This window comes from Micromys minutus, assembly GCF_963924665.1.
Source record: "Micromys minutus genome assembly, chromosome: 27".
In the NCBI taxonomy this organism is placed as follows: Eukaryota; Metazoa; Chordata; class Mammalia; order Rodentia; family Muridae; genus Micromys; species Micromys minutus.
This window is the reverse complement of record NC_137962.1, coordinates 21,546,109-21,565,019: the sequence shown is the minus strand read 5'-3', so window position 1 is coordinate 21,565,019 and position 18,911 is coordinate 21,546,109. Positions and strand designations below refer to the sequence as shown.

General features: G+C 44.6%; 1 protein-coding gene across 1 annotated transcript in view; it reads left to right on the top strand.

Moving 5' to 3' along the window:
• The window catches only part of SPATS2 (spermatogenesis associated serine rich 2), a 65,965-nt gene that overhangs the window by 2,902 nt on the left and 44,152 nt on the right, over window positions 1-18,911 (top strand). The window lies entirely within an intron of this gene.

Genomic DNA, 18,911 nt, shown 5'->3' with positions numbered 1-18,911 from the left:
TTAAATAATTTGTTAGGGTCATAGAATGAGTAAGGAAGCTGGATCCAGACCTATCTGTTTCCATGGCTTCTTTAACTTGTCAGTCCTGCTCCCAGATTATAGGGGATTATAGTCAGGCAGCCATGCCACATTCCTGTGGCGTGGAATTTAGGGCCGCATGGACTCTGTCAACTGACTGAGACACATGCTCCTCTTCACTGGTGTTTTTTCTCTTTCTTCTGAGGCAGTCTTACCAGTAGTCCTTGCTGACTAGGAGCTCTGTTAGACGAGGCTGGCCTCAAACTCACAGAGAGCCATCTACCTCTGACTCCTGAGCATTCGGATTAACATGTGCCTCCAGGCCAGGTCCTCGGACCCTCCCTTACTCTACTGACACAAGTTTTATAGGTTTCATGTTGTAGCTCAGGATCTCCCAACTGGTGGGATTGGAGGAGTGAACTGGCATATCCACCCTTTATAAAACAGTGTGTCTGTCTGTCTGTGTGTTCATAAAGCAGTGTGAACTGGTCGGAACTTGAGTCTGTTATGACAATAGTTAATTTTTTTTTTCTCCTTGCCTCCTCTCCCCTTCTGGAGATGGTCTTGTAGTATAGCCCAGTCTCTCCTTAATCTTTGTGCCTTAACCTTCCAGATGTTTCGATTACAGGCATGCACACATCTGTCTTGACAACAAACAGTGCTTTTGCTCTGCTTGGTTTGTAATTTCATCTGTAGACTCTTAGAAAAGTTTGCTGCTCCTGTGGTTTTAAAGGCTTCCAGGGTTCTGGTAATAGTGCTAAAACATCTCACTGAGGCTTGCCTTGCGATCACACTTCTATTGTTTAGTCTAGTTGAAGTGTGCAGTGCGAGGTACTCATACTTAGAGGAGTCAAGGCAGCCAGTTGCAGGGCCAGAACCAATTAACTTGGGAAAACAATTGAAAACTGCTCAGTGCTCAAGGGCTCTCCAAGCACCTGTTGATCCCACTGTTGATACCGGCATTATAGCTAAATATAGGCAGGAAACCCAGAATGGATAGAACAGAGAAACAGCTGGGGCCTGAGGGAGGAGCTATAGGTTTACTGGCCAAAAACACCAGCAGATCCTTAGAGGTTGATCAGGCTACAGGTGTGAATAACAAGAGGGGAGGGGAGGGCAGGGCGTTTTCTTTTGCTAAGGCTTCATGTGTTCCAGGTGCTGAACAGTCACCCAATATTGGTATGGGAAGAAATGCCTATGTACTGTTTCTGTAAATTGCTACCTGTAGTTTCCCATGGCAGAGACACCATATGAAAGCAGGGAATGACAAAGACCCGGCTCTTTTGGAGCACTTCTGCCTTAGAAATGCAGCTGCTTAGATCAATCTTGCTGCCTTAACTGGAGACTGGAAGGAAAGGCGCCTATTTGTTTTGTTTGAGGGAAGGCGGAGCCCCTCCATCACGTGACCAAAAGACCTTGTACTTAGAAGGGCTCAGCTTTCTTAGCTGCTGAGAGCAGTTGGTAGAAGGGTGCCTGTCCATTCCCTTTGTACTGAGGGCCTGACTTTCTGGGGAATTCATCTGGGCTCTAGTCAGCAAAGCATGCCTGGTCGGCCACCTTACATTTTTTTTTTTTTAAATATATTTTTGCCACAAAGGGTTAATTCTTTCTTGGTTGTTTTATTTATTTGTGGCTGTGTTAACAATAATAAATCCAGCTCAGTCAGGTCTACACAGGGAGACTCTGTTTCAAATAAACAAGCAAATAAACAAGCTACAAACTTACTTATTTATTAAACCAGAATTAGGCTATAGGACATTTTGACCATTTTAAATGGACAGACTGCAGCATGAGATACTCTCATGGCTGGACGGACACCATCATCTGTCTGGACTTCCTTTTTCCAAAAGGAAAAGGGTCACTGTGTACTAAACAACAACTTCACCGTCTCCATAGAGCCTCTGTCAACCGTAATTCTACTGTGTCCCTCCTGTTCCTATGAGGGACAGTATTCTGTAGATAATGGGATCCTGTATTTTTCTATCTCTGTGTGTGTGTGTGTGTGTGTGTGTGTGTGTGTGTGTATGTACATACATACATGCTGCAGTGCACTGAGGATTGAATTTAGGGCCATATGCACTAAGCCATTGAATTCCTGGGTTCAAATAAGCCTCTTGCCTCATTCTCTGAGTAGCTGAGCCCAGGTGTTCACTAGAGCATCCTGTAACACTGTTAATTTGTTTTTCCATCCTCAGTGGGCATCTAGGCTGCTTGATGCCTTTGGGCTGTTATGAATAATATCTAGAGTCCTTACTTTCAGTTTTTAGTGATTTTGCTGGATTAAGCAAGGTGCTGTGGTTTGTGCCTGCAATCAGGAACTCCAGGGACTGGATCATGAGACCTTCCTGCAGTTCAAGGGCAGCCTGGGCTAAAGCACTGGCCTGTCTCACACAATACAACAGTGAAGAATTACTGTATGACCCAGTGTCCTTTTCCTTTGAGATTGGGTTGTCATAGCCCAGACAGGCCTCGGACTTAAAAGTGCACCTTAGATGATTTGAATTCCCGATCCTCCTGTCTGCCTCTACTATGCAAGGGCTGGGCTGGGATACGAGCGTGGGCCACTTACCTGGCTCATTTGTTTTTGAGGCAGGATCTCTGTCTGTTGCCCAAAGTGGAATGGAATTTAGTATGTAGTCCAGGTTGGCTTTGTGTTTGCTTCATTTGTTCTGAAACATGGTCTCTCTGTGGAGCCCTGGCTGACCTGGAACTCAGTGTGTAGACCAGGCTGACCTTGAACTCACAGAAAGCAGCCTGCCTGGGATTTCAAGGGTTCGTCCCCACTTCAGCCTTCCAGGTTGACCTTGAACTCATGGTAGCCCTTACCTTTCCCTTCCAGAGTTAGGTGCCCTTTGTCGGGATCTCTACAAGTACTGCTTTGAGAAAGTTTAGTTATTTCAAATGGTAATGTTACTCCCTGCTTGGCTGAAGATAGCACTCTGTATAAGGGGTGGTGCTTTCTCTCTAACTTTGCCTATACTGTCAGGACCCAAGCAGTAGAATAGATTTCAAAGGAAATGTTTTGGTCCCTTTTTCTAATGGAGAAGGAACCATTTATCCTGCACAGATCTTTACATCTACATATGCAGATGTGAGTGTTGTCTTCAGAGTGTTGTGGCTGTAAAACAAGTCAGTAGTGTAGGATGTTGTCAGTGTGCTTGCTCAGATGTATTTTTTTCTTCGTTCACAGAGGTTTTACACGTATCAGTTGCTGGTTACTGTTGATCTTTTATATTTAGTTCATTCATTGAAAATGATCTCATTAAAGAAAGAAAATAGAAAATAATTTCACTGCCAGACATGTGCTTGATTGTTGTTGTCTGTTTAGTTTCTAGGCAGGGTCTTATTGTTTAGGTTGGGCTGGTCTCAAATCCTCTGTGTAATCAAGATTGGCCTGGAAACTTGAGCCAACCCAGACAATCCTTCTGCCTCAGTATCCTGAGATTACAGATATATGCTGTCGCACCTAGCTACTTCAAATATTTGTGATAGCTCGCTGGAATGCTTGAATAGAATAGAAAGTTAAACTGAAGTCATTTGATTCCATTTCTTTCTTTTCATGGATCTGAGTTGTCACATAATACCAAATATAAAGTTTGAAATAGCTATAGCAAACAGTCCCTGAGGATGGTCTTGACTCTCGGTTTATTTTTTCTAAATGTCCCGTGGAGGTTAATTATGCCTACATCTTGCCTATGATTATTGGGTCTCAGAGTGACTCTGGATTCATATGCTCTTTGGCTGGGAACTTAGTGAGGCCACACTTACCTGTGGAGGGGTCTCTGAAGCTCAGGTCAGCTGTGGGATAGTTGAATTGACCCTGAGCTCTTACACACTGGAGGTTTATAAACCCTTTGGTCTTAGTTTGCTGGACACTGAGGCTTCACCAGAGGCCAGCATTTACTGCCAAGTGTCCACTGCAGCCCGGTGGCTAGTAGGAGTGGGTTTGAAGCCTACTTCATCGATGTTCACCTCCTGTGGAAGTTCCAAACCTTTAAGACGTTCTCAGAGTGAAGATGTAGCTTAGCTTAGTAGCCAGTGTCCTGTGGTGAATTTGTGGTTAGATACAAGTGGATTAGAAGTTTTGTGGGATTTTCACCAGTTGCAGGAGGCTTTTTTACTGGCCTAGACCCTAAGTTAACATTGGAATTCTGGTAATACGGAGTTTTTTAAAACATTATTTAACCAGAAGAATGACACGATTATTTGCAGTGGAGAATATATATGTGTGTGCATTCTTTAGTTAGGCTAAAGAGTGTTGGGGCTGAAGAGGAGATTTAGGATAAGACTACTATATATTGTAGTTAAGTGGGGTGTGTGTGTGTGTGTGTGTGTGTGTGTGTGTGTGTGTGTGTGTGTGAAAGAATTTTTTAAACTTGAAAACACTGCTGATATCAGTTCCTTTGGTGTGGGTAGTAGTGAAAACATCAGTTAGTAACCCTGCAGTGTCTTCTGTGTTGACTGCATGGTTCTGTTGAGTAGTAATTGGCTTGCTGCTGTTTTAAGCCTACTCTTAACCCAAGAGCACTGTTTCTCCTTGAATTATCCACTTGGTCTGTGATTATAGCTTGTCAGTGTGGTTAGCACACAGCTGGTTCTTGCTGGCCTACTGTTACTTAGATTCTAAGTATGCATTAGTGTGTCACACAAGTGGCTTTTCTCCTTACTCTGGTTATTCCTTTATAGTAAGTTGCTTTGTGAGCCCACCTGCGAATTCTGAACAAACCCTCTATGCAAGGATCTCATCAAGAAGGGCTCTATTACATTTATATTTCAGTTAATTAAGTTTAATTTTCTGACAGGGTCCCACTGTTAGTCCTGGCTGGCTTGGAACTTGCAGTGAGGCTTTGAACTCAGAGCTTCACCTGCTTCTGTAGAAACTGAACTCAGGTCCTTTACAAGAACAAGAGCTCTTGGCTGCCGAGCCTGCTCTCTAGCCCCTTGAAATTTCATTTTTATTTCATGTGTGTAGGTGTTTTGCCCTCCTGTATATATGTATATATGTGTGTGTGTGTGTGTATATATATATATATATATATGTTACCCTTCAGCTAACAGTTTTCCTTCTGGTTTGGCCAGTACTAGGGTTACAGGTACTAGGGCACACTGTTGCAGGCCTTCCATCTTTTTCGTTTATTTAATGCATATGGATATTTTGGCTGCATGCAGTCTGTACAGGCTGCGCATGTCTGGTGTCCTTGGAGGCCAGAAGACGGTATTAGAACTCCTGGCACCGACCGGAGTTATAGAAGGTTGTGAGCTGCTGTGTGGGTGCTGGGAACTGAACCTGGGCCCCCTGCAAGAGCAGCCAGTGCTCTTTAACCTCTGCGCCTCAGAATTAGAATCCTTCCTGATTTTTAAAAATTATTGTTTTTAATTTTAAAGGAAGTATACAGCGTAATGGGTTTCACCATGGCCCTTTCATACAGAAGTGTCGTTGTATTTTCCTTTTCTCCACATGTAACCAAGACTGCATTCAAACTTGTGGTCCTCCTGCCTTTGCTGACAGTAACCAACCAGTCTGAAACCCGAAATGAAGACCTATCGAACGATGTTATAACCAAGCCAGTACTGATTATAGTTCACGAATTTCTGGCAGAATTGTACTCGTTTTTGTGGCTAAATGCTATTTTATGGATGGCACATTTCGCTTATCTCTCTTTTGGCCGTTGTTCATTCTACCTTTGGCTGTTATGACAAGTGCTGCTGGGCCTGGGCTCATTTAATCCCAGCATGCAGCGGGGGAGGCAGACTGATGTCTGTAAGTTCTTGAGACCATCCTGGTCTACCTAGTAAGCCCTAGGTCTGCCCTGGCTACACAGTGAGAGATTGTCTTCAGCTGGGGATTCTGGTGTGAGCATTTGTGACTTGTGCTATCTGAGGGCCTGCTCTCAGTCCTTTTGGAGCTGCACTTGAGTGGAACTGATGGGTTGAGTAGGACTTCCGTACTAAGGTCTGGGGAGCTACCATGCGGGGTCCCAGAGAGGCAGCACTTAATGTTGCAGCATACATGTGGTCTGAATTCCTCCACATCCTTCCTACTTCTCCAGACTTTTCTTGTTATTGTAGACATCTTAGGTGTGAAGTTGTTATGTGGGTTTTGTGGGTGATTTTTGTTTCGTTTTTAAGACTGAGTCTCGTGTAGCTCTGGCTGGGTTCAGTTATTTTAGTTTAGGATCCAGTTGTTGATGACTGAATTTCTGATCCTCCTGACTCCACCTAAGTGCTGGCACTGGAGGTGTGCACTTCATCCGGTTTATGTCACATTTGGGATCGAACTCACAGCTTCATGTATGTTGGCCAAAGACTTCCAAACTCTGCTTCCAGCCCTAGTTATGTATATGAGTGTTTGGTCTGCATGCATCATGTGTGCCTGGTGCCCACAGAGGCCAACAAAGGGTATTACATCCCCGAGAATTCAAATTATGAATGATTGTGAGCTGCCATGTAGGTTCTGAGACCCAAGTCTGGGTCCTTTGCAAGAAGAGCCAGTGCTCTTAACCACTGAGCTGCCTCTCCAGCCCTCCTTGTTGTGGTCCTGATTTATACTCCAGTGACTAATGACGCTGAACATCTTTTCAGAAAAAAATGTATATATGTGTACATGTACATATATATGTGTGTGTGCTTACATGTGTGTGCAGCAGTCTGTGGAGAACAGAAGAGAGAAGAGGGCACTATATCCCCTAACTGGAGTTACCTACAGTTTTGGGCTGCCATGTGGGTCCTGGAAATTGAACCAGGGTCCCAGAAGAGCAGTAAGTACTCTTCAGCACTCAGACATCTAATTTTTCAGCTCATAGTTGAGTATTTTATCATGTGTTGTTTGCCTTTTTTTGTATTTTCTCCAGAGGAATGAATTTGAAGTCTTTTGTCCATTTTTAGAATTAATTAAATCCATTAATTAATTTTGAGCTAGAGTCTCTATGTAACCAAGGCTGGCCTGGTGCTAGCTTTAGACCCTTCGTCCCTGTTTCAGATTTCCTGTGACTATGGAACCTCAGTGACTAGGAACAGTTACCTCAGTAATTGTACATGCATGTTAGTGCACACGATAAACATTAGCTGATACCACAGTCATCGTTACATTTCCTGACTGTGACCCGCATTGCAGAAAATACTGCTTATTTTTTCCGTAGGTGAGGCTACAAAGATCTGTTTATTGTCAGTTAAAGGTTAACTGTCAGTGTTGATATTCTGCTTTTAATTAATGCCCTGAATCCTCAGTGTCTCAGTCATCCTCAGTGCCATTCTTACCACTCTGCAGTCCTAATGTGCTACCTGGCTAGGAATTGTGGGTAGGCAAAGAACAGCTCTGAGCCTTTGAGTGCCAGTTTAGAGGTTGATCTGGTGGATCCAGAGACTTGTAGCTCTAAGCCCTGAAACTGGAGCCTGTTGCTCTAAGCTTTAGAAGACATTGCCATGACAATTTAGGCTGGCTAGTTGAGGTGTGTTGCTCTGGGCTTTAACCACCATTGGGTGACAGCTAATCACAAGCCTCAGCTTCCAGCAGCAAGTGTGGGGCAGCTTACCTCAGCAAGGAGCAATAGGAGGTTCTTGGGTAAACCTTAGGTGCCAGTGTCTTGGCCCTAAGCGACAGCCTTGGGGCTCTTGGGTCCAGGATATCATGACCCTCAGGTCTTGAGAGTGGCCAGTTTTACAATCCTCATACCTACGGTATTTGAACTTGCTTCTTTAGAGTTGGCACCTCTTCCACTGACTGGGTCACTGCTGCTGTCTTCAGCCTGCTACCTCTTGCTGCTGCTTCTGCTGTCCTTGTTTTGAGCTCAGCCTGCTAAACTGGTGATAAAGGACAAAAGTAGGCTAGAAAGGGCTGGGCACCAAGGTGTCTTTGGTCCCAGAACTCAGGGTATTGGCAGAGGACGTTCAAGGCCAGCATTGGCTACATAGGGAGTTTAAGGCCAGCTTGAGCTATATGAGACCCAATCTGAAAAGCTTATTTTGTTGTATTTTATTTGGACGAGAAGGCTGGTGATGTAGATGTAGCTCATTGGTAAAACACTTGTCTATCGTGCATGAGGGTCTGGGTTCTCTCCCTACTACTAACAACCAAAGGTTTTTTCCTTCCCTCCGTGTTTATGTTTGTTAAAAACTGACAGAAAGAACCCTATGAGAAATATATCAGATTGGGGGCTAGAGAGATGCTCAGCAGTTAGAAGCACAGTTTGGTTCCTAGCACCCATGAGGAGTGGCAGTTCCAGCTCCAGAGGATCTACTGCCTTCTTCTGGCCTCTGTGGGCATCCATACAAATATGGGAGACACACAGACATAAATACACATAATATAGATAAAACAAAACAACACCCCCCCTCCCAAAAACCAATTTGGGATTAAAAGCATTGACTGTTCTTCCAGAGGACCTAGGTTTGAATCCCAGCACCCACATGGCAATTTCATCTGTAATTCCAGTTCCAGGGCATCGGATGCCCTCTTCTGTTCTACGGGATCTTGCATGCGTGTTGTGTACATGAACTCACAACCACATGAACATAAAAATAAAAGATAATTAATTAATAAAAAATTGTTTGAAAAAACCCCAAATTGTTTATCACTTTGAAATCTTGAGAGACATTATCAATCAGTTGTTCTTCCTTTACCTCTGCCTCTGTCTCTCCTGTGATAGCCTTGCTTTTCTTAGGCTTCACCAGACACAGGTACCCAGAGGCAAGCTGTCTGGAAGAGTAAATTACTCAGGTGCTGTTTTCCTGAGTACTCGGTGTTTCCTGCTCGACTGGTTCTGTCCACACTGCGTGACATCTGTTCAGGTGACCACTCCAGGACCCTGTGTGCCATCTTTCAATTCAGTGGGTACAGGTTCACGTCTCAGTGTCACCAGTGCTTCCTCCTGTTGATGCTGTCTCTATTTTCCAGCCTTTGGGTCAGTCCTCCTGCCTCAGCCTCTAGAGTGCTGTGAATATAGGTGTGCAGCACCAGCAGTGGAGACAAGCCTTTTACTGGGCCAGATGTGACAGTAGGGAGAACCAGAAAGGGTGTGTGTGTGTGTGTGTGTGTGTGTGTGTGTGTGTGTGGTGTGGGCGGAGCAAGGATGTTTGATGTTTGCCTCTGTTGTAGACTTTCATGTAAATGAAGAACTCTGTACCAATCACATGGCAGTGCCTCATTCTGAAGGGCTTATTTCCACCAATCATAGCATAATTCACAAATGAGAAGCCACATTTGCACCAGTCCCAGGCCTCCTTGCTGGGCTTCTTTTCTAACCTGGGTGAAAATAGCCACAGGGTCATTTAGAGACCTGTGAGACCAGCAGATGTCCAGCCCCAGCTGGTTGAAGCTCTTGTGGCTGAGACAATGCCCATTAAAGCAGCAAGCAGCTGTAGGTGCTAGGAACATACCTCAAGGCAGCCACAGGGTGTTCAGAGCTGGGGTGTTCAAGAGAGCATCCTGATGCTTGGTTGGTTGTCCTTCACTGAAGTCTGGTGGGGACAAGGGATGGGTCTAACAACTGTTACTTACAGGGCCATTTGCAAAGGAAAAATAAACATTAAAGGTGCTTTGAATACATTCAGCATTAGCAGTGAGCTTGCTGTACAGTGCTCTAAGTGTTTAACTCTCCCCAAGATCGAGATCGTCTAGTCATCATCTCGTTATAGCGGTGTTTAGCCGATGCTCCTTCATTCTGTCCTGTCATGAGACAGTTGCTTGTAAATGCCACAGAATGTCTTTGGGAAGTCATTGGGGAAGCCCACTCTTTGCATTTAATGGCACTAATGAGGCATTGCTCTCCCATCCCTACTTGATGCTAGTGAAGGCTGGAGGCAAACAGTCTCAGCTGAGCTGTGCGGCCAGCCCTGGATTACCTGCGTCTTTATGCTGCTACAATGTGGCCTTATTAGCTGCTAGCTCAAAGCAGACAGAGACAGGAGATCAACATTAGAATCAATTTAGATTTTTACTCTGCATGGAGGATCTTTTGTTTGTTCAACAAGGTCTTACTGTGTAGTTCAGTGTAGCCTCAATCCTAATCCTCCTGCCTCAGCCAGCTGAGTCGTGGGAGCAAGTGCATCACTGTGCTACTTGATGACTGCTTTTTTTTTTTTTTTTTTTTTTTTTTAAGATTTATTTATTTTATGTGAGTACACTGTCACTCTCTTCAGATGCACCAGAAGAGGACATCGGATCCCATTACAGATGGTTGTGAGCCACCATGTGGTTGCTGGGAATTGAGCTCAGGGCCTCTGGAAGAGCAGTCAGTGCTCTTAACCACTGAGCCGTCTCCTCAGCCCTGATGACTATTTGCTGGCGGGGTTGTAGGTAGACTGTTCATTTTGTTATGCTGTGATTTAGAGGGTGTTAGTTGTTTTAAGCAGAACACAGAAAGCTGAATGCAAATCCAAACAAGGGTATTTTCTCAGTGTAAGTGGTTCAGATCGGGTGTATTCAGCAAGTAGGGGTTATTCAGAGGCTGTTTGATGCTGTCTCCCTATGTTACCCAGCTTTGCCCTGAGCTCTCCTGCTCTTCACCAGGTGACTGTACCCATTACTGTTGAGTTGAATGTGTGTGGTTTGCGTGCAGGCATCAGAGGGCAACATTTGAGACATGTACCACTTTCTGCCATGTGGGTTCCAGGGATGAAAACTAGGTTTTCAGGGCTCGGTTGCAAATGCTGTCCCCTTGAGCCACCTCACACCCAACCTCTGATTTTGTTTTGTTCTTCTGAGGCAGAGTCTTGCTGGACAGCCTTGCCCTGGCTGGCTGGACTCAAACGTGAGGCAGTGCTGGGGTCCCAGGCAGCACCACTCTCTAGTTGTCCCGTTTCTCAGATGAACATCTTTTATCATCTGTAATAAGACGCCCTTTTGTCTATGTACTACTAGAAAGTGGAACCAGGCTTAAGTGAACAGTCTGTTGAAGGACCACTAAGACAGCTGAGAAAGCCTAAAACTGTGGATGAAGCCAGACATGCTGGTACAGCTGTAATCCTAGCAGGCAGCAGGCCAAGGCAGTAACATTGTGGATTCCAGGCCAGTGTAAACTCCAAAGCAAGAACCTGAGTCCAGAAAAAGGAAGGAAACAAGACAAACCATCAGTGAACCCACCATTTAGAACTGTACAGCAGGGTGACTAGTGTCTCAGCCGAGGTCTGGTGAAGCCACAGGAAGGAAAACTTTTGGGGAAAATATGAACTGGTTTCCGGTTTGAATTTACTAGCCTGCAGGGTACCAAAATCTCAAATGGAGATCTTACATTAAAAGTTGTTAATGACACTGGCTGCTCCAGAGAAGATCCCAGCTCATAACCAGCTGTAACTCCAATTTCAGGGGATCCTGTCTTAGTTACTGTTCTACTGTGTGTAGAGACACCATGGCCAAGGCAATATATAAAAGCATTTGACTGAGAGTTGCTTATAGTCTCAGAGGGTCAGTCCATGTCTGTCATGACAGGAAACATGGTAGCAGGCGGGCATATTGGCACTGGAGCAGTAGCTAAGAGCTCACATCTGATCCACAGGCACAAAGACGAGAGACTGGGCCTGGTTTGGGGTCTTAACCTCAAAGCCCACCACAAGCAACAAACCTCCCCCAACAAAGCTACACCTCTTAATCCTTCTGCAAATAGTTCCACCAACTAGGGACCAACCATTCAAACATATAAACCTGGGCCATTCTCATTCAAACCACCACAGATCTGGCGTATTCCTCTGGCTTTTGTGGGCACCAGGAACACTGCACAGACACACAGCAGATCATCTGTACACATAAATAAAAATCAGAAAACACAAGCTATTTCAAGGTCAGGAATGTAGCTCAGTTGGTAGAGCGCTCACATAGCTTTCAAGAAGCTGTGGACTTGACCCACAACAGTGCGTAAGTCTGGAGTTGTGGCACCCATCTAGCCTTTTCAGAGTAGAGGATGGCGCCGGGGTCATTCTTCAATGTGTATTAAGTTCAAGGCTATTCTAGGATGTATGAGAGCCTGTTTTTAAAGAGAAAGTTATTTTAAGAGTCTAGTACCAGCCTGGTGGTGGCGCATATGCCTTTAACCCCAACACTCAGACTTTGCCACCCAGAGGCAGGCAGATGTCTGAGAGTCTGGTGCCTTCATTCTTAAGCATGTAATACATTTCGTGTATTGCTTTTCCTGTTTTTTTCTTTTTCCAAGATAGTAGTGGCCCAGGAACTTGAAATACACACATAACGATAAAAAAAATCTGTCAGCTGCGTCTGATTTTCAGATATATTTAGCTGTTAAAAAGGAGGCTGGAAAAATGACTTAGAAGCTAAGAACACTTAACTGCTCTCTTCCAGAGACATGCGTTTGGGTCTCAGCACTCAAGTCAGGCTGCTCACAGCTGCCTGGGACTCCAGCTCCAGGGAACTGAGTGTCTTCCTGGCCTTTGACCGTGCACATCACACACAAACACATAAACAGGGCTTGAGAGCACTGGCTGCTCTTGCAGGAGACCTGGTCCTAAGCTGGTTTCAAGCTGGAGTTCTCTCTCCCCGAGCCCCCTGTGCTAGCCTTTTAGGCATGTTCTACCATCTGGCTGTGTCTTGATCTTGACAAATTATGTTTTATAGTATTAGGAACAGCTTGAAATTTTTCTGAAGACTTTTCTTTAATGTGTATGAATATTTTGCATATCCCATGTGTAAGTCTACACACTACGAGTGTGCTTGGTACCTGAAGAGGCCAAACAAGGTTCAGGTCCACTGGAATTGGAGTTAGGGATGGATGTGAACTTCTGTGGGTACTGGGAACTGAACCTGGAGCAACCAGTGCTCTTAACTGTTGGGCCATCTCTCTAGCCCCAGGAGTGGTTTTCCTGAGACTGGCTCAGTTGAACTTGGTCCTTCTGTCACCTGAGTGCTGGTGTTGTAGGCATGTGCCACCACCTTGACTCACTCAATCTCTAGTTCTTTTAAAAAGTAGTTGAGGCTAGTGCTGACCCTCTAGGTCTGTGCCTCTGCCTCCTGAGTGTTGATATTATTTATGAGCCACCGTGGACTCCTGGCAGTTTCTGAGTTTTTTCTTCAGTGCTGGAGATGAAGCTCAGGCTCATCTGCACTTGGGTGAGTACTTTACCACTGAGCTACGTCCCAGCCTTTAGTTTTTATTTATATTTATTTTATATGCATGAGTGTTTTGCCTGCATGTATATGTATATATCTTGTGTGTGCCTGCTTCCCAGGAGATGAGAAAAAGGTGTCCAATCCCTGGAACTGGAGTTGAAGTTGGTTGTGAGTCACCATGTGGGTGGGTGCTGAGATCCAGACTTGGGTGCTCTGCAAGAGCAACAAGTGCTCATAGCTGCTGAGCCACCTGTCTCTGTAGCCCCAAGGTTCGCTCTTCTGTCCTCTCCTGTCCTGTCCTGTCCTCTCTTTCTTGTGTGTGTGTGTGTGTGTGTGTGTGAGAGAGAGAGAGAGAGAGAGAGAGAGAGAGAGAGAGAGAGAGAGAGACACAAGGGCTCACTGTGTAGCTCAGGTTGGTCTCTAGCACTCAGATTACAGATGTGTACCATCATGCTCAGCAGTTTGTGACAAATCTGCAGTTAGTTTTAAAATATTAGAACTTCGGGACAAAGCAGAGGTGACTAGGTAGTTGTGGGGCTCGTTGTGAAAGCAGTGCTTACCAGGTTGAAAGTGTACGGACAGGCTGCATGGCTGTACATCTTGTGACGCAGCATCACACACAAGCAGGCGGAGGAGTGTGAGTTCCAGGCCATCATGGACAAGACAAAACTAAACCAAACAAACCTTTTTTTTTTGTTTTTTGTTTCTTTTTTTAAAGTAAGAGCTAAATATTTGCCTTGTGAGCAGGAAAGATCCCATCTCCCTTTGGATTAGAAGACCTTTCTTTGCTATTAGTCCCAAAGCCAGACAAATATTTAAATCAACCACGGTGTGTGGTTGCAGTGGTGCGTGCCTTTAATCTCGACACTGAGGAGACAGAAGCAGGCCAGTCTGAGAGCTCGGTCATCCAGTGGCATAGTGGTAACCTGCCCCAAACAATAACAACAGAAGAGAAACAAAAACCCAGGTACATTATGGGTTAAATAGATGGTTTTGGTGGTTTTCAAATGAGATTTTGCTGTTTATCCCAGGCTAGCCTTGGACGCCCAGCAGTGTTTTTGCTTCAGCCCCCAGGTGCTGGAATTACAGGCATGCCCCAACCTCTTTTTCCTTTTTATGAACTATTCAGTACAGCGATGTACAGTCTCTTTAAATAGTTCAGCACGTGGAATAGTCTTGGATAGGGGCTGAGGGGACCTGACTGCTCTCTTCTGCACTCTGCAGGCCTTGCATGCATGCACGCGGTACACATGCACGTGGTGCACATGCACGTGGTGCACTTACATGCTTTCCAAACACTCATACACAGAATAAAATAAAAATAAATCTTAAAAATAGTTTCAAATATCTGTATTATTCACTATGTAAAGAATCATCATAAAGGGGGATATATATCTTGTTCCTTAAGATGCCTTACCAAACTATGATTATATATTTTTTGATATTTGCTAAAACAAACATTTAACATTAACATTTGTCTAGGAAAAAGCAAAGAAAGATTAATTAACTGCTGCTAAATAATTCAGGGTGTTTTAGTGACTTAGCAGATGAAAGCTAGCACTTTTAAATTTCTATTTGGAAGTCCTCGCATGATGAGGAAAGCTATTACTTTTCTGTAGGTACATGTTGCCTTGCCCTTTCTCCTGCTTTCTCTTTTTCTGTGCCTTTTCCATTCTGTTGGAACCAGTTTGTTTTTGTCTGAAGTGGTTTTAATTTTCCTGCAGAAGTTATGCTTAATTGTAATTGCAATCTGTACATGAAGAATTTTTAAAATGTTATGTTTATGGATGTTTTACCTGGATGTATGTCTGATAACCACTTGCATGCCTGGTGCCTGTGGAGGCTAGAAGAAGGCGTTGGATCTCCTGGAACTCAGATGCAGACCAGTAGTGAGCTACCATATGGGTACTGGGAATTGAACCTGAGTCTTGAGCATGAGCAGCAAATGTTCTTGTTTTAGTTAGGGTTTCTGTTGCTGTGAAGAGACACCATGACAAAGGTAATGCTTACAAAGGACACCGTCTGATTGGGGCTTACAGGTACAGAGGTTCAGTCCATGGCAGGACTGTTGAGTCATCAAGGCGGGAAGCATGGCAGGGTCCAGGCAAGCATACATCTTTTGTTCTGCAGGGAAACAGAAGACTCTTCCAGACAGCTAGGAGGAGGGTCTCAAAGCCCACCCCCTCAGTGACACACTTCCTCCAACAAGGCCACACCTCCTAATAGTGCCACTCCCTGGACTAAGCATATTCAAATTGCCACATTGCACCTTCTGTCCCCCAGAGGCTTGTTTTAAACACATGAGTCTGTGGGGGTCATACCTAGTCATAGCATAATGCAAAATACATTTAGTCCAGCTTCAAATGTCCCTATGTCTATTACAGTCTCAACAATGTAAAAAGTGCAAAGTCTCTTCTGAGATTAATCTAATCAGTTAACAGTCTAAAAGCAGGTCAGATACCTCCATCATGACAGGATGTACATTGCCATTCCAAAATGTCATTGTTAGGAAATACAGGACCAGAGCAAGGCCAAAGCTAGTAGAACAAACTCCAGATTCCACGTCTGATGTCAAAGTGCTCTTAAGATGTCCAATTCCTTTCATCCATGTTGACTGCTAGCAGATCTGGTATTCACCAGAAAAAAACTTCATTCTCCTCAGCTGCTTCTACTCCCCCCTGTTAGCAGCTTTCTTCGGTAGGTCTCCCATGACTCTGGCATCTCTAACATCTTGGGGACTCCAAGGCAACTTTTTACAGCTTCTTGTTCCAATGTCTGGGATCCACACATGATCTTCTGGGCTCCTCCAGCAGGGTTGGGTCACTTCTCCAGCTCTGCCCTCTGTAGCACTCTAGGTTCTGGTTGATTCCACTCCACTGCTGCTGCTCTTCTGGAGGTGTGGCCTTGTTGGAGGAAGTGTGTCACTGAGGGGTTTGAGACCCTCCTCCTAGCTGTCTGGAAGACAGTCTTCTGTTTCCCTGCAGAACAAGATGTATGCTTGCCTGGACCCTGCCATGCTTCCCGCCTTGATGACTCAACAGTCCTGCCATGGACTGAACCTCTGTACTTTCACCAATGGCCTCTCCTGGCTTCTCATGGTGCTAGATCTCTGTTGTTCTCTGTGACCACTTCTTGCCTTCAAAGCACTTTACCAAATCCAGCTGCAGTATGAGGTACAACCTTGTCTGTCTGTCTGTTTGCCTAATGTATGTGAGTACACTGTAGCTGTCCTCACACACCAGAAAAGGGCATCAGATCCCATTTGGTGGTTGTGAGCCACCATGTGGTTGCTGGGAATTGAACTCAGGACCTCTGGAAGAGCAGCCAGTGTTCTTAACTGCTGAGCCATCTCTCCAACTCCCAGATTTTAATTTTAAAATTAGCTTTTTGTGCCAAGGTCTCTGTACATAGCCCCAGCTGTCCTGGAACTCACTGTGTAGACCAGGCTGGCCTCAAACTCATATCCTCCTGCTCTCACCGCCGGGTGCGGGGTTGAGGGTGTGCACCACTAAGCCTGGCACTTTTTTTTTTAATTGCACACAGTACTTTGTAGGAACTTTGAGTTATATTTTTACCATTTGTTTGCTGTTCCCGCCCCCCTCTGGTATGGGACCTAGAGCATATTTGGCAAGCAAGCAGTGTACAGTGAGCTGTATCCTCAATGCCAGCATCTCTCTTCACAGTCCTGGATGTTCTGGAACTTGCTGGGTGGGCCAGGCTAGCCCCAAGTTCACAGAGATCTGTCTGAAAGGATTAAAAGCATGAGCCACCACACTTGGCTTGTTACTGTTCTTAAATTTAAAAAGTTTTAAGTTTGGCTTACTAGAAGGACACCAGTATGTGAGTGTCTGCTAGCTTAGTGGCCAATTAATGCTTGGTTAAGGATTATGTTTCCACCCCCTGCCTGCAGGGTTGTGTGTGTGTGTGTGTGTGTGTGTGTGTGTGTGTGTGTGTGTGTGTGTTGGGAGTATTTTCGAAACTGAGACTCTTTCAGAGTATAGTTTAACTTATTTTTCATGAGACCTTCTCATGACCTTTCTGCACCTATGTGCAGGCTGGGGGTCAGCCAGAGATGTTTGGGTATTAATATTAACCCTCTGTGATATCTTTATTTTGAATCTGTGGCATACTTCAAGGTTTCCTAGTTTTACTTCCAGATTTCCCCTTTAATTTTTGTTTAATCTCCTTGTCTGTTATTTGTGTCGACTATGACAGTAACTTTAGGCCAAGTTCTTGCTTGTTACCAAGGATACCATTTATCACAGACACTAGGCTGAGAGAAGACTCACAGGCCTCTGACCCCAGCATGATATTGTCATTTGTATAAGAAGGATGCAAATCTTTTTTAAAGGATACATAGTCCAGGGTTCTGCCACGGGCATGGGTGGTTTGCATGTGTTTGTTTTATAGGATACAGTAAAGCAGTTGATAGATGAACGTGATGATGAAGGACGTTCTCTCTTTGCCCCATCTACTGTGGAAATGAAGACCATTCTCAGCAATCAGACTGAACATCCCTCCGAGGGGCGCACAGTCACTGTGAAGGGCCCTAGGGGAACTCTACGGGGGACTTCAATCACATCTTTGTAGAGCCGAATCTCCTTGGAAAGACAAAGAAGAGGTTCGGATTGACAAATGGTAGGGTACTGTGCAGTCATGATCAGAACATGGTCAAGGGTGTTACGCTGGGCTTCTGTTACAAGATGAGGTCTGTGGATGCTCACTTCCCTCTCAACGTCGTTATTCAGGAGAAGGAGTCTTTGGTTGAAATCTGAAATTTCTTGTGTGAAAAATAGATCTACAGGGTTCAGATGAGGACAGGTGTTGCTTGTTCTGTCTCTCAAGCCCAGAAGGATGAATTAATCCTCGAAGGAAATGATACTGAGCTTGTTTCAAATTCAGCGACTGATTCATCAAGCCACAAGAGTTAAAAACAAGATATCAGAGAGTGTTTGGATGGCATCTATGTTTCTAAGAAGGGAACTGTGCAGCAGGCTGATGAATGAGACCTCAGTTACCTAGCTCCAGAAACAAGATCCTGGTCACAAGTACAATTTGGGCTCAGTTGTACAAGTACAATAAAAGACTTATATAAAAAGTGGCTCAGTTAAGAGCACTGACTAATGTTCCAGAGGAATAAAGTTCAGTTCCCAGCACCCAAAAGAAGCCTCACAATCTGTAACTCTAGACCTAAGAGGTCTGACTCAGGGTACCGCTTGTGCATGGTGCATGGACATACATGTAGCTAATCAGACACCCGTAAATAGTGAAAGAATGAATGAACGAATGAAAGAATAAATAAATGAATGGAGTTCACAGGAGTTACTTCCAAGGCTTTCTCTTGTGATAGGCATGTCCTGTTGTATAGTGTATTTTGAGCATTCTTGACAGACACCAGACTATCAACTGTATTTTTATCTTATTTTATGTATGGGTATTTTGCCTGTGTGTATATGTATAGTCCCTGGAACTAGCCTTACAGACAGTCGTAAGCTGACACGTGGTTGCTGGAATTGAACCTCATCCTGTAGAGGAGCAGCCAGTGCTCTCAACCGCTGAGCCACCTCTTCAGTCCCTTGATTGTATTTTTTTTTTATAGAGTTATTTCTTATGAATTAGAAGAAATAAAAACCAGTCTCTCCCCACCCCCTCTGGAGACAGGGTTTCTCAGTAGCCCTGTCTGTCCTGGAATTCAATCTGTAGACCAGGCTGGTCTTGAACTCAGAGATCCATCTGCCCCTGTCTCTTGAGTACTAGGATTAAAGATGTGCATGCACCACACTACCTAGCATAAATATATTTCAAAATAAAAATGAAAATGTACTTTTAAAATACATTA